This window comes from Elephantulus edwardii, unplaced genomic scaffold (genome assembly GCF_000299155.1).
Source record: "Elephantulus edwardii isolate Elephantulus edwardi_28Jun2011 unplaced genomic scaffold, EleEdw1.0 scaffold00451, whole genome shotgun sequence".
In the NCBI taxonomy this organism is placed as follows: Eukaryota; Metazoa; Chordata; class Mammalia; order Macroscelidea; family Macroscelididae; genus Elephantulus; species Elephantulus edwardii.
This window is the reverse complement of record NW_006400201.1, coordinates 101,087-112,288: the sequence shown is the minus strand read 5'-3', so window position 1 is coordinate 112,288 and position 11,202 is coordinate 101,087. Positions and strand designations below refer to the sequence as shown.

At 38.1% G+C, this 11,202-nt stretch overlaps 1 pseudogene; it reads left to right on the top strand.

Annotated features, from left to right (window-relative positions):
* Positions 1–874: 874 nt before the first annotated feature.
* Positions 875–1,735, top strand: LOC102864600 (annotated as a pseudogene).
* Positions 1,736–11,202: the final 9,467 nt, after the last annotated feature.

The window sequence follows — 11,202 nt, the reverse complement described above, 5'->3', positions numbered from 1 at the left end:
TTTCTTCAGTGCCATCTCACCAGCTGTCCTTAGTCTATGCAACTAGCAAAATGCCCAGGTCTTCTGTGTGTACAGTGCAACAGAAGTACTTTACATCCATCTTCTTTTGATGCTTCCCTTCTTGAATCAATGATGATTTTGTACACAAAATCCTTCCATTTTAAAACTAGATGCTTGAATTTCTTTGACCCTGAAAGATGATGAGCATGTTATTCTCTTTTTATTTTCTAACTCCATTTTTTTGCACATTTCATTATATTTTACTTTGCCTTCTTTGTTTACCCTTTGAAATGTTCAGCTAATCTCTCATATTTAAGCATTTATTCCCTGTGCTGGAACCTCTATATATTCAAGTGTAATCCTCAGGATACAAATTCTAGGTGTGAATCACCACAAATATTCAACTTAAAACTATTATTGAAAAATTATATCAGTAATAATGTTGGTTTTGTATTGCAAGATAATTTAACTTTGTAGACTATAACAAATTATGGCTAACATTGAGAAGAAAAGGAATATCTGAACACTTAATAATGCTTCTGCAAAATCTGTACCTAGACCAAGAGGCTGTTGTGTGAACAAAACAAAGTATTATGGATACTAAAAAACACTATTATCAACTATTAATTTGCATGTATTTAATACTACTTAACAGATAAGAGCGGGGCTTTATTGAGGAGGAATGTGATATTAGGATTGGAGGAAGACTCTTCAACAACCTGCTTTATGCAGATGGCACAATTTTGTTTGCTGAAACTGAAGAAGACGTGTAACGTTTGCTGGAACCCTGCTGTGATTCTGTCCTGCATGGCTGTTCTCCTCACAGTGGTTTTTTATTGCCGTCCTCTCCAACATAAGCGTGAGCCACCAACTTATGGAAGATTCGATGGATATGGACATGAGCCCCATGAGGCCCCAAAACTACCTTTTCGGTTGTGAACTGAAAGCTGACAAAGATTATCACTTTAAGGTGGATAATGATGAAAATGAGCGCCAGTTATCTTTAAGAACGGTCAGTGTAGGGGAAGGTGCAAAGGATGAATTGCATATTGTTGAAGCAGAGGCAATGAATTACGAGGGCAGTCCAATTAAAAGAACACTGGCAACTTTGAAAATGTCTGTACAGCCAACGGTTTTGCTTGGGGGCTTTGAAATAACACCACCTGTCTTCTTATGATTGAAGTGTGGTTCAGAGCCTATGCATATATGTGGGCAATACTTACTTAATAGCTGTGGAGAAAGATGCAGAGTCAGAAGTGGAGGAGGATGTGAAACTCTTAAGTATATCAGGAAAAAGATCTGCCCCTGCAGGTGGTAACAAAGCTTCACAGAAAAATGTGAAACTTGCCACTGATGAAGATGATGATGACGATGATGATGAAGATTTTGATGATGATGAGGCTGAAGAAAATGCACCAGTGAAGAAATCTATAAGCGATACTCCAGCCAAAAATGCACACAAATCAAGCCAGAATGGAAAAGACTCAAAACCATCACCTCCAAGATTGAAAGGACAAGAATCTTTCAAAAAACAGGAAAAAACTCTCAAAACTCCAAAAGGACCTCGTTCTGTAGAAAACATTAAAGCAAAACTGTAAGCAAGAATAGAAAAAGGTGGTTCTCTTCCCAAAGTGGAAGCCAAATTCATCAATTATGTGAAGAATTGCTTCCTAATGACCGACCAGGAGGCTATTCAAGATTTCTGGCAGTGGAGGAAGTCTCTTTAAGAAAATAGTTTGTTAAAACAGTTTGTTAAAATTTTCCATCTTATTTCATTTCTGTAACCATTGATATCTGGCTGTCCTTTTTTATTATGCTGAGTGAGAAATTTCCCTACCATGTCTGATAAATGTTTTCCGTGTTTCTTTGCCAAGAATGTGTTGTCTAAAATGCTTGTTTCATTTTTAAAGATGGGACTCCACCCTTTGCTTTGGTTTTAAGTATGTATGGGTTGTAATGATAGGACAAAGTAGTAACAGTGGTCAGACAAATGGAAATGGTGGGGAAACAAAAACATACATGTGAAATAAACCCAGTATTTTAATAAAGTAAAAAAAAAAACAAAACAAAACCCAAAAATCCACAAAAACACCTTTGCTGGAGAAAGTCAAGGACTGTAGTCTTCAATATGGACTGAAGTTCAATATCAAGTAAACAAAACTTCTAATCACTGGGCCAATAGGCAGTTTCATAACAGTTGGAGAAGAGATTGTGATTGTTTATAATTTCAGCTTACTTGGTTCCACAATCAATACTCTTGGCACCAGTAATGAGGAAATCTAAAGATGAATTGTATTGGGAAAGTCTGTTGTTAGGGATTTCTCCAGAGTAACAAAGAGCAGTGATGTCAGTCTAGTGACTAACGTGCACCTGATCCAGGCCATGGTCTTCACAATTATGTGTCAGAGAGTTGGACAATGACTAAGGACGATGGGAAAAGAATCACTGTTTTTGAATTGTGATGCTAGTGAAGAATATGCCGTGGACAGCTAGAAGAACAAATAGGTCAGTACTGGAGAAGGTGAAACCAACCTGCTCCCTGGAGGCAAGGATTTTGAAGCTTCATTTCTCATACTTTGGGCATATAGACAGGAGGCATCAGTCCTTGGAGAAGAAGATCATGCTTGGAAGGGTGGAAGAACAGCACAAGATAGGAATACCCAAGATGAAATGGACTGATTCAGTCACTAGAGAAAAGGATTGGGTCTATCAGGGACAATGAAATTGGCTCATTTTACTGTACATTCAGAGCTGTTGAACATAGAGTTATTATGAACCACAAGTGACTCAGAGGTACACAACAAAACAAATAGTAGATAATTGTTATTCTAATTCTAGCATTTAAAATTCTGTATTTACTTCCATTGACCTCTTAATTTAGAAAAATACATCCCAAATATTATATAGGTATAGTTTCTTTCAAAAGTGATTTAAGTTCTTTAGATAGATATAGCACAGTTCAAAGGCCTCAATTCTTCTTCTGTCATACTTATTCATTGTCCAGATCTTAGATGTATAGCAAGTTTTCAGAAAGATCGTGGCCTGGACTAAATACAAATTAGTCCTCCATCTGACTAGAAACTCTATGAAGAGTAGAGTAATGCAAACAGTAGCAGTGGTAGAGATCAAATTGCAAACCAGTTAAAATGTGGAAAAATAATGGCAAACATCATTTAATAATTGGAACATGGAATATATTAACCAAAATAACCTGGTACTGGTACAAGGACAGATACATAGATCAATTCAGAAGAATCAAGAATTCAGAAATTAACTCAACTATTTGTGTTGAGCTGGTATATGACGAGAAAACAAAGTCTATCAAATTGGGAAATGACAACTTCTTCAAGAAATAGTTTTGGAAAACTGTTCTTCTACCTGCAGAAAGCTAAAGCATGAGTTGCATCTAATGTTGTTGTTGTTGTTATTATGTGCCATCAAGTCGCTTGCGACTCATAGAGACCCTTTGTACAAGAGCTCTAAATGCTGTTCTATCCTGTGCCAACCTAGCCATCTCAAACACATTTATTCCCCCTGCTCCAGTCACAGAATCGATCCATCTCACCAAAAGTCTTCCTCTCCTTCGCTTCCCCTCCACTCTGCCAAATATGATGTCCCTTTCCAAGGACCAGTCCCTTCTTGCAACATGCCCAAAATATGTCAGACGAGGCTTCAGAATCCTTGACTCCAGGGAACACTCTGGCTTCACCCTCTCTAGGACAAACCTGTTTGTTCTCCTAGCAGTCCATGGTATATTCAACACTCTTCTCCAGCACCACAGCTCAAAGGCATCAATCCTCTTTCTATCAGCCCTGTTCACTGTCCAACTCTCTGATGCATAGCACATAACTGCGAAGACTATAGACCGGATCAGGCACACCTTAGTCTCCAGCCTGACATCGTTGCTCTTCAGTACTCTTGAGAGGTCCCTCATAGCCCACTTTCCCAATGAAATTCATCTCCTGATTTCCTGGCTGCTGTTACCAAGAACGTTGACTGTGGGGCCAAGTAAATTAAAACTGTTAACTATCTCAATCTCCTCACCATCCATGATGATGCTGCCAATTGGCCCAGTGGTTAGAATCTTTGTTTTCTTGACATTTAGCTTCAGTCCATATAGGAGGCTGTAGTCCTTGATCTTCTGTAGCGAGCGCCTCAGTTCCTCCTCAGTTTCAGCAAGCAGGATTGTGTCATCTGCATAACGCAGGTTGTTGATGATTCTTCCACCAATTCTGGTTCCACATTCCTCTTCGTATAGCCCAGCATCTCAGATGATCTGTTCTGCATACAGATTGAAAAGGTAGGGAGACAGAATACATCCCTGATGGACCCTCTTCTTGATTTTGAACCATGTAGTGTCTCCTTGCTCTGTTCTGATGACTGCCTCTTGGTCCAAGTATAGATTTTGCATTGGCACAATCAAATGTTCTGGGATTCCCATTCCCTTAGAGTCAGCCACAGCTTGTTGTGATCCACACAGTCAAAAGCCTTTGCATAGTCAATGAAGTACAGATAGACATTTTTCTGGTATTCTTTGCTTTCTGCCAAGATCCATCTGACATTAGCTATAATATCCCTAGTACCACGACCTCTTCTAAATCCAGCCTGCACATCTGGCAGTTCTCTGTTGACAAATTGTTCCAAACGTTTTTGGATAATTTTCAGCAGAATCTTGCTTGCATGTGATATCAATGATATTGTTCCATAATTTCCACACTCTCTTGGGTCACCTTTCTTTCGAATGGGAACAAATATTGATCTTTTCCAGTCATTGGGCCAGCTGGCTGTTCTCCAAATTTCTTGGCACAACTTAGTGAGCATATCCAGGCCAGCGTCTGTTTTTTGAAATATGTCAATTGATATTGTCAGAGACAGAGACCTAAGGATTAATTCAAAATCATTAAGATAAGACGAGACAAAAAGGGATCATACTTAGGAGGTCTAACCTATGGTATAAATATGCTGGCAAATAGAGCCAGAAATACACAATCAGGAAAGGAAAACATCAATGAATACCCAGAGGAATGTCTATCTGTATTTCACTGACTATGCAAAAATGTTTGACTATATGTACCACGCACACACACACACACACACGGCTAAACTTGAGAGGAATGTTGTTGTTTGTTGTTATGTGCCGTCGAGTCGCTTGCGACTCATAGTGACCCTATGTACGACATCCCTAAACTCTGCTTTGTCCTGTGTCAATCGAACGGTCTCTGATACACCCATCCTGATTACCCCAATTACTGAATCAATCCACCTCATAGGGGAGCTTCCCTTCTGCGCTGTCCCTCCACCCTACCAAGCATGATGTCCCTCTCCAAGGACCTGTCCCTCCTTGCAACATGTCTACAGTATGTCAGACAGAGCCTTAGAATCTTTACCTCCAAGGAGCAGCCCAGTTTGACCCTTTCCAGGATGAATCTGTTTGTTTTCCTAACAGTCCGTGGTACTCTCAATACTCTTCTCCAGCACCAAAGCTCAAAGGCATCAATTATCCTTCTATCCTCCCTAGTCATTGTCCAACTCTTTGATGCATAACAAGTGATTGCAAAGACCGTGGCCTGTATCAAATAAGTTTAGCATAAATAATATAATTGCTAGAAATGTGATACATAATCATGTGTGTATATTTACTTACTTTAGGAAAATATACATATATATTCTTCTTTCTCTTTTACTATATTTCTTAACATATTAACAAAAGATTTTGTCTCCTTTCTACGAAGATGGCGCCGAAAGCTAAGAAGGAAGCCCCTGCCCCTCCCAAAACTGAAGCCAAAGGAAAGGCATTAATGAGGAGGAATGTAACATTAGGCTTAGAAAAGAAGACTCAACAATAATTTGTGTTATTTAGATGATACAACCTGCCTTGCTGAAACTGAGGAAGACATTTGGCATTTGCTGTAGAAGGTCAAGTAATGTAGTCTTCAATATAGATTGAAGCTCAACATCAAGAAAACAAAAATTCTAACCACTGGGCCAATTGGCAGTTACATGGTGGAGAGAGAAGAGACAGAGATTGTTTATAATTTCAGTCTGCTTGATTTCACAATCAACAATCTTGGCATCAGCAGTCAGGAAATCAAAAGATTAATTGCATTGCAAAAGTATGCTGTTAGGGACCTCTCCAGAGTACTGAAAAGCAACAATGTTAGTCTGATTACTAAAGTGCACCTGATCTAGGACATGGTATTTGCCATTGCTTGTTAGACAATAACAAAGGATGAAAGAAGAAGGAGCAATACCTTTGAGTTATAGTACTGGAGAAGAGTGTTGAACATACTGTGGAATTCCAGGAACACATGCATGTTGGTCCAGGAGAGAGTGAAACCAGGTTGCTCCCTGGAGGTAAAGATTTTGAAGTGTCATCTCACATACTTTGGACGTGTGGCCAGTCATGACCAGTCCTTGAAGAAGGACATTATGCCTGGATGGTGGAGTGATAGCACAGGAAAGGAAGGTCCAGGATAAAATGGATTGGCTCAGTGACTGGTGAAATGGGATTAGGTCTGTCAGAGATGATGAGTTTGGCATCTTCCTTCAATCCTAATGCCACATTCCACCTCATAGAGACCAGCCTCCCAGATAACCCGCTCCCCATATAGAAATAAAACATATGGAGATAAGACACATCCCTGGCATACACCCTTCTCAATTTTGAACCATGCAGTGTTTCCTTGCTCTGTTCTGACAACTGTCTCCGCATCTAAGTGTAGGTTTTGCGTTAGTACAATCAAGTGTTCTGGGGTTTCCATTTTTCTCAGAGTCAGTTAGAGTTTTTTGTGATCCAAAAAGTCAAAATCCTTTGTATTGTCAGTGAAAGATAGACATTCCTCTAGTACTTTCTGCTTTCAGCCAACACCCATCTAACATTAACTATAATTTCCCTCATATCACAACCTCTTCAAAACCCATCATGCACATCTGGCAGTTCTCTGTTGAGGAGCTATTCCAGTAATTGGGGATAATTTTTGGCAGAATCTTACTTGCACATGATATTAATAATATTGTTCAATAATTTCCTCACTCTGTTGGGACACCTTTCATTGGAATGGAAACAAATATAAATTTCTTCCATCACTTGGCCAGGTGGTTTTCCTCCAGATTTCTTGGCACTGCTTGGCAAACACATCCAGGGCAGTGTCTTTTTGCTGAATCTAGTGATTGGAACACATAGGATGGATTGATTCAGTGACTGGGGTAATCAGGATGGGTGTGTCAGAGGCCATGCGATTGGCACAGGATAGAGCAGGGTTTAGGGCTGTTGTACATAGGGCCGCTATGAGTTGCAAACGACTCGATGACACATAGCAACAACAACAATGATTGTAACATGGAATGTGAGAAGCATGAATATAGGAAAATTGGACCTTGTTAAGAAAGAAATGGAGCACATAAATATTGACATTCTAGGTACTGGCAAAATGAGATAAATTGGCATGGGGAATTTTTAATCAGATAATCATATGATCTACTGTGCTGCAGATAAAAAAGTGAGGAAAAATGGGGTCGCTTTCATAGTTAAGAAAGTCATCTCTACATCCATCTTGAAATACGTCATGAGTGACAGGATAATATTCATATGCATACAAGAAAGTCCAGTGAATACCATTATTATTCAAATATATGTGCCAAGAGTTAGAGCCAAAGAGGAGGAAATAGAAAATGTCTATCAACTTTTTAAGTCGGAAGTCGATCACATGTGCAATCAAGATGTATTAATAACAATGAGTGACTAGAATACAAAATCTGGAAACAAGGAAGAAGGATCAGTAATGGAAAACATGGACTTGTGACAGAAATGATGCTGGATACAGAATTAGAATAATAGAATAATAGAATTCTGTATAATCAATGTATAATAATCATTGCAAATACTTACAAGACACAAAAAAGCAGACTATGCACATAGATTTCACCTGATAGTATGCATGGGAATCAGATTTAATATATCTATGGGAGAATCACTAGAGAAGCTCAAAATGAGCTGTGAAAGCTAGGCCAGGTGCTGACTGTGGAACAGACCACCAACTACTCATATGCAAATTCAAGGTGAAGTTTAAGACAATGAAATCAAATCCACAGGAACTAAAATTTGACCTTAAGTCTATCCCACTCAAATTTCAAAAATGTTTTAGGAGCTCCTTTGTGGTTTTGAACACCAATGACCGAAGACCAGATAAACTGTGAGAGGATATCAAGAATATCATCCATGAAGAATGTAAAAGATCATTACAAATGGAGAGGGGGAAGAAAAGATCAAAATGGATGTCATAAGAGACTGAATATTACACTAGCGCACCAAGAAGCCAAAGCAAAGGGAAGAAATCAGAAGTTAAGGAGCAAATCAATATAAAACAAAAAATACATCTATATGGTGGGGGGGGGCATGGCACTCTCTACTATATTGTAACTGAAATTAGGTGATATGTTCCAGTACATTGTAACTTCTGCTACAGGTTTTTCAAATTTGAATTTTTAAAATAAAAATTCAGATTTCCTTAAGAAATCTGAGTAACCACTATATTGAAAGATGTAGCTACAAAACCCCAATTTTATCTGTCATGTAAGAAAGATTCATAAATAAATAAATAAATTACATAATTCTATTCTTTTTCTTTTTTTTATTTTATTTTTACTATTTTTGTGTGTGTGTACCATCAAATCAGATCTGACTGGTACAGGAGGAGATTGCCCCTCTATTTTATTTTTTTCTTATATTGGCCAAAATTTAGTTATTTAACCATACTTTAACTATAAGTGAGGCAGATAAATACATTTCTTATTTTGGAGGACAGTGATATCAAGTAAGCTTCAAAGTTCTGTTAATGTTATTGTTGTAGCTGTTATGTGCTATCAAGTCACTTGTAACTCATAGCAACCCTGTGTGAAATAGCTCTGAACCCTGTCTTATCCTGAACCACTGTCACTGACTCGAATAAACCTACTCTCATTGCCCATAGACAAATTAAATATTGTTCTATTACAATCAGATTTACAGTTCTTCTTTTTTCTTCTTCTTATGTGCCATCAAGTTGTCTGTGACTCATAGCGACCCTATGTACAATAACTCTGAGGCCTGCCCTATATTGAGCCAGTCGCACTGACTCCAACACATCTATCCCCATTTTCCTAGTTACTGTATCAATCCTTCTCATCTGGGATCTTCCTCTCCTGCACTGTCCTTCCACCCTTCCTATCATGATTTCCTTTTCCAAGGACCAGTCCCCCCTGGTGATATGCCCAAAGTATGTGAGACAGTTTCAAAATCCTAGCCTCCAAGGGGAAACTAGGTTTCACTCTCACAAAGACAGACTTAATTTTTTCTTGGCAATCCATGGCAATTCAAGAAATTTCTCAAAACAACAACAACAAAAACTTTAAAAAAAGCGATTTCTCTAGTACTACAACTCAAAGGCATCGATTCTTCTATCATCCTTAATCCTTATCCAGCTCTTTGATGTATAGCAAGACTATAATGTCTCTAGTGCCATGACCTCTTCTAAATCCAGCTTGTATTTCTGGTCATTCTCTGTTAATGTATTGTTCTAGTCATTTCTGGATAATCTTAAGCAAGATGTTGTTTGTGTGTGATATTAGAGATATTGTATGATAATTTTCATATTCTGTTGGGTCACCTTTTTTGGAATGGGAATAAATGGATCTCTTTCTGTCATTTGGCCAGGTAGTTGTCCTCCAGATTTCTCAGCACAACTTGCTGGGCATGTCAAGGAGAGCATCTATTTGTTGAAATATATAAATTGGTATTCCCTCAATTCCTGGGGTTTTATTTTTTTACCAAGTCCTTCAGAGCAATTTGAACTTCCTACTTTATCACCATTGTTGCTTGATAATATGTTGTTTCTTTAAATTCTTTACCCAATGTTTCAGGCAATTCTTTTTAGTACAATGACTCTGTATACTCCTTCCATCTTCTTTTAATACTTCCTGGATCATTCACTATTCTACTCATAGCATCCTTAAATATTTTGACTCGAGGTTTGAATTTGTTCTTTAGTTTGTTTAGTTTAAGAAATACCTAGGGAGCCAGTGGATAAAGAAATGCTGAGTTTGGCCCTTTTGATTGTCTGACTCCAGTTCTTTGCATATGTCATTATAATATTTTACTTTGTCTTCTGGTGCTGCCCTTTGACAATTTTTATTCAGCTATTTAATTTCTGGGTCTCTTCCCTTTGCTTCGAATTCTCAGTATGCTAGTGAAATATTCATAATCTTGTCTAACATCTAATTTGGTCTATTCTTCTTCTTTTGTCTTTGTAATGACCTTTTGTGTACTTTATAGAAAACACTCTTGATATCCTCCCCCAGCTCATCTGGTCTTCTTTCATTAGTGTTCAAGACCTCAAATTTGTTCCTGAGTTGGTTTTAAATTCAGGTGGGCCAGACTCAAGGTCAAGTTTTGATTTCTTTGAATTTTATTTGATCTTTAGCTTTAATTTGAACTTACGTAAGAGTAGTTGATGATCTGTTCCACAATAGCACCTGGCCTAGTTTTCACTGCTGATATAGAATTCTTCAATGATTCCTTCCACAAATATAATCAGCCTGATTCCTGTGAATACCATCAGGTGAAATCCATGTGTATGGTCTGCATTTTTGTTTCTTTTAAAGATATCTGCTATGAATAAGTAATTGATTGTGCAAGATTCTATCATTTTATCCCCAGCCTCATTTCTGTCACCAAGTCCATGTTTTACAAAGACTGATTTGATCATCCTTCTTCCTGTTATAAACTTTTGCATTTCAGTTACCCATTATTATTAATGCATCTTGATTGCATCTTCAATTGATTTCTGACTATAAAATTTGGTAGAAATCATCTATTTCCTTGTCTTTGTCTGTGGTTGTTGGTGCATATATTTGAATGACAATGGTACTAGCAGGCTTTCCTTGTATGCATATGGATATTATATTGTCACTCACAACACCTTATTTCAAGGTAGGTGTGTATGTGTGGGTGTGTGGGTGTGTGTGGTGTACCATCAAGTTAGACGCAATCCATAACTGACTGTCTAGTGGGATTTTAGAGTCAGTTACTCATACAGGAGAATATTGTGCATACTTATTCCACAGAGGAGCTGGTGGATTTGAATGGTATACCGTAAGAATTATAGCACTTCGCATCATCTCTAGGACCACAAGAGCTCTCCATGTATGTGAGTACACATAAAGAGA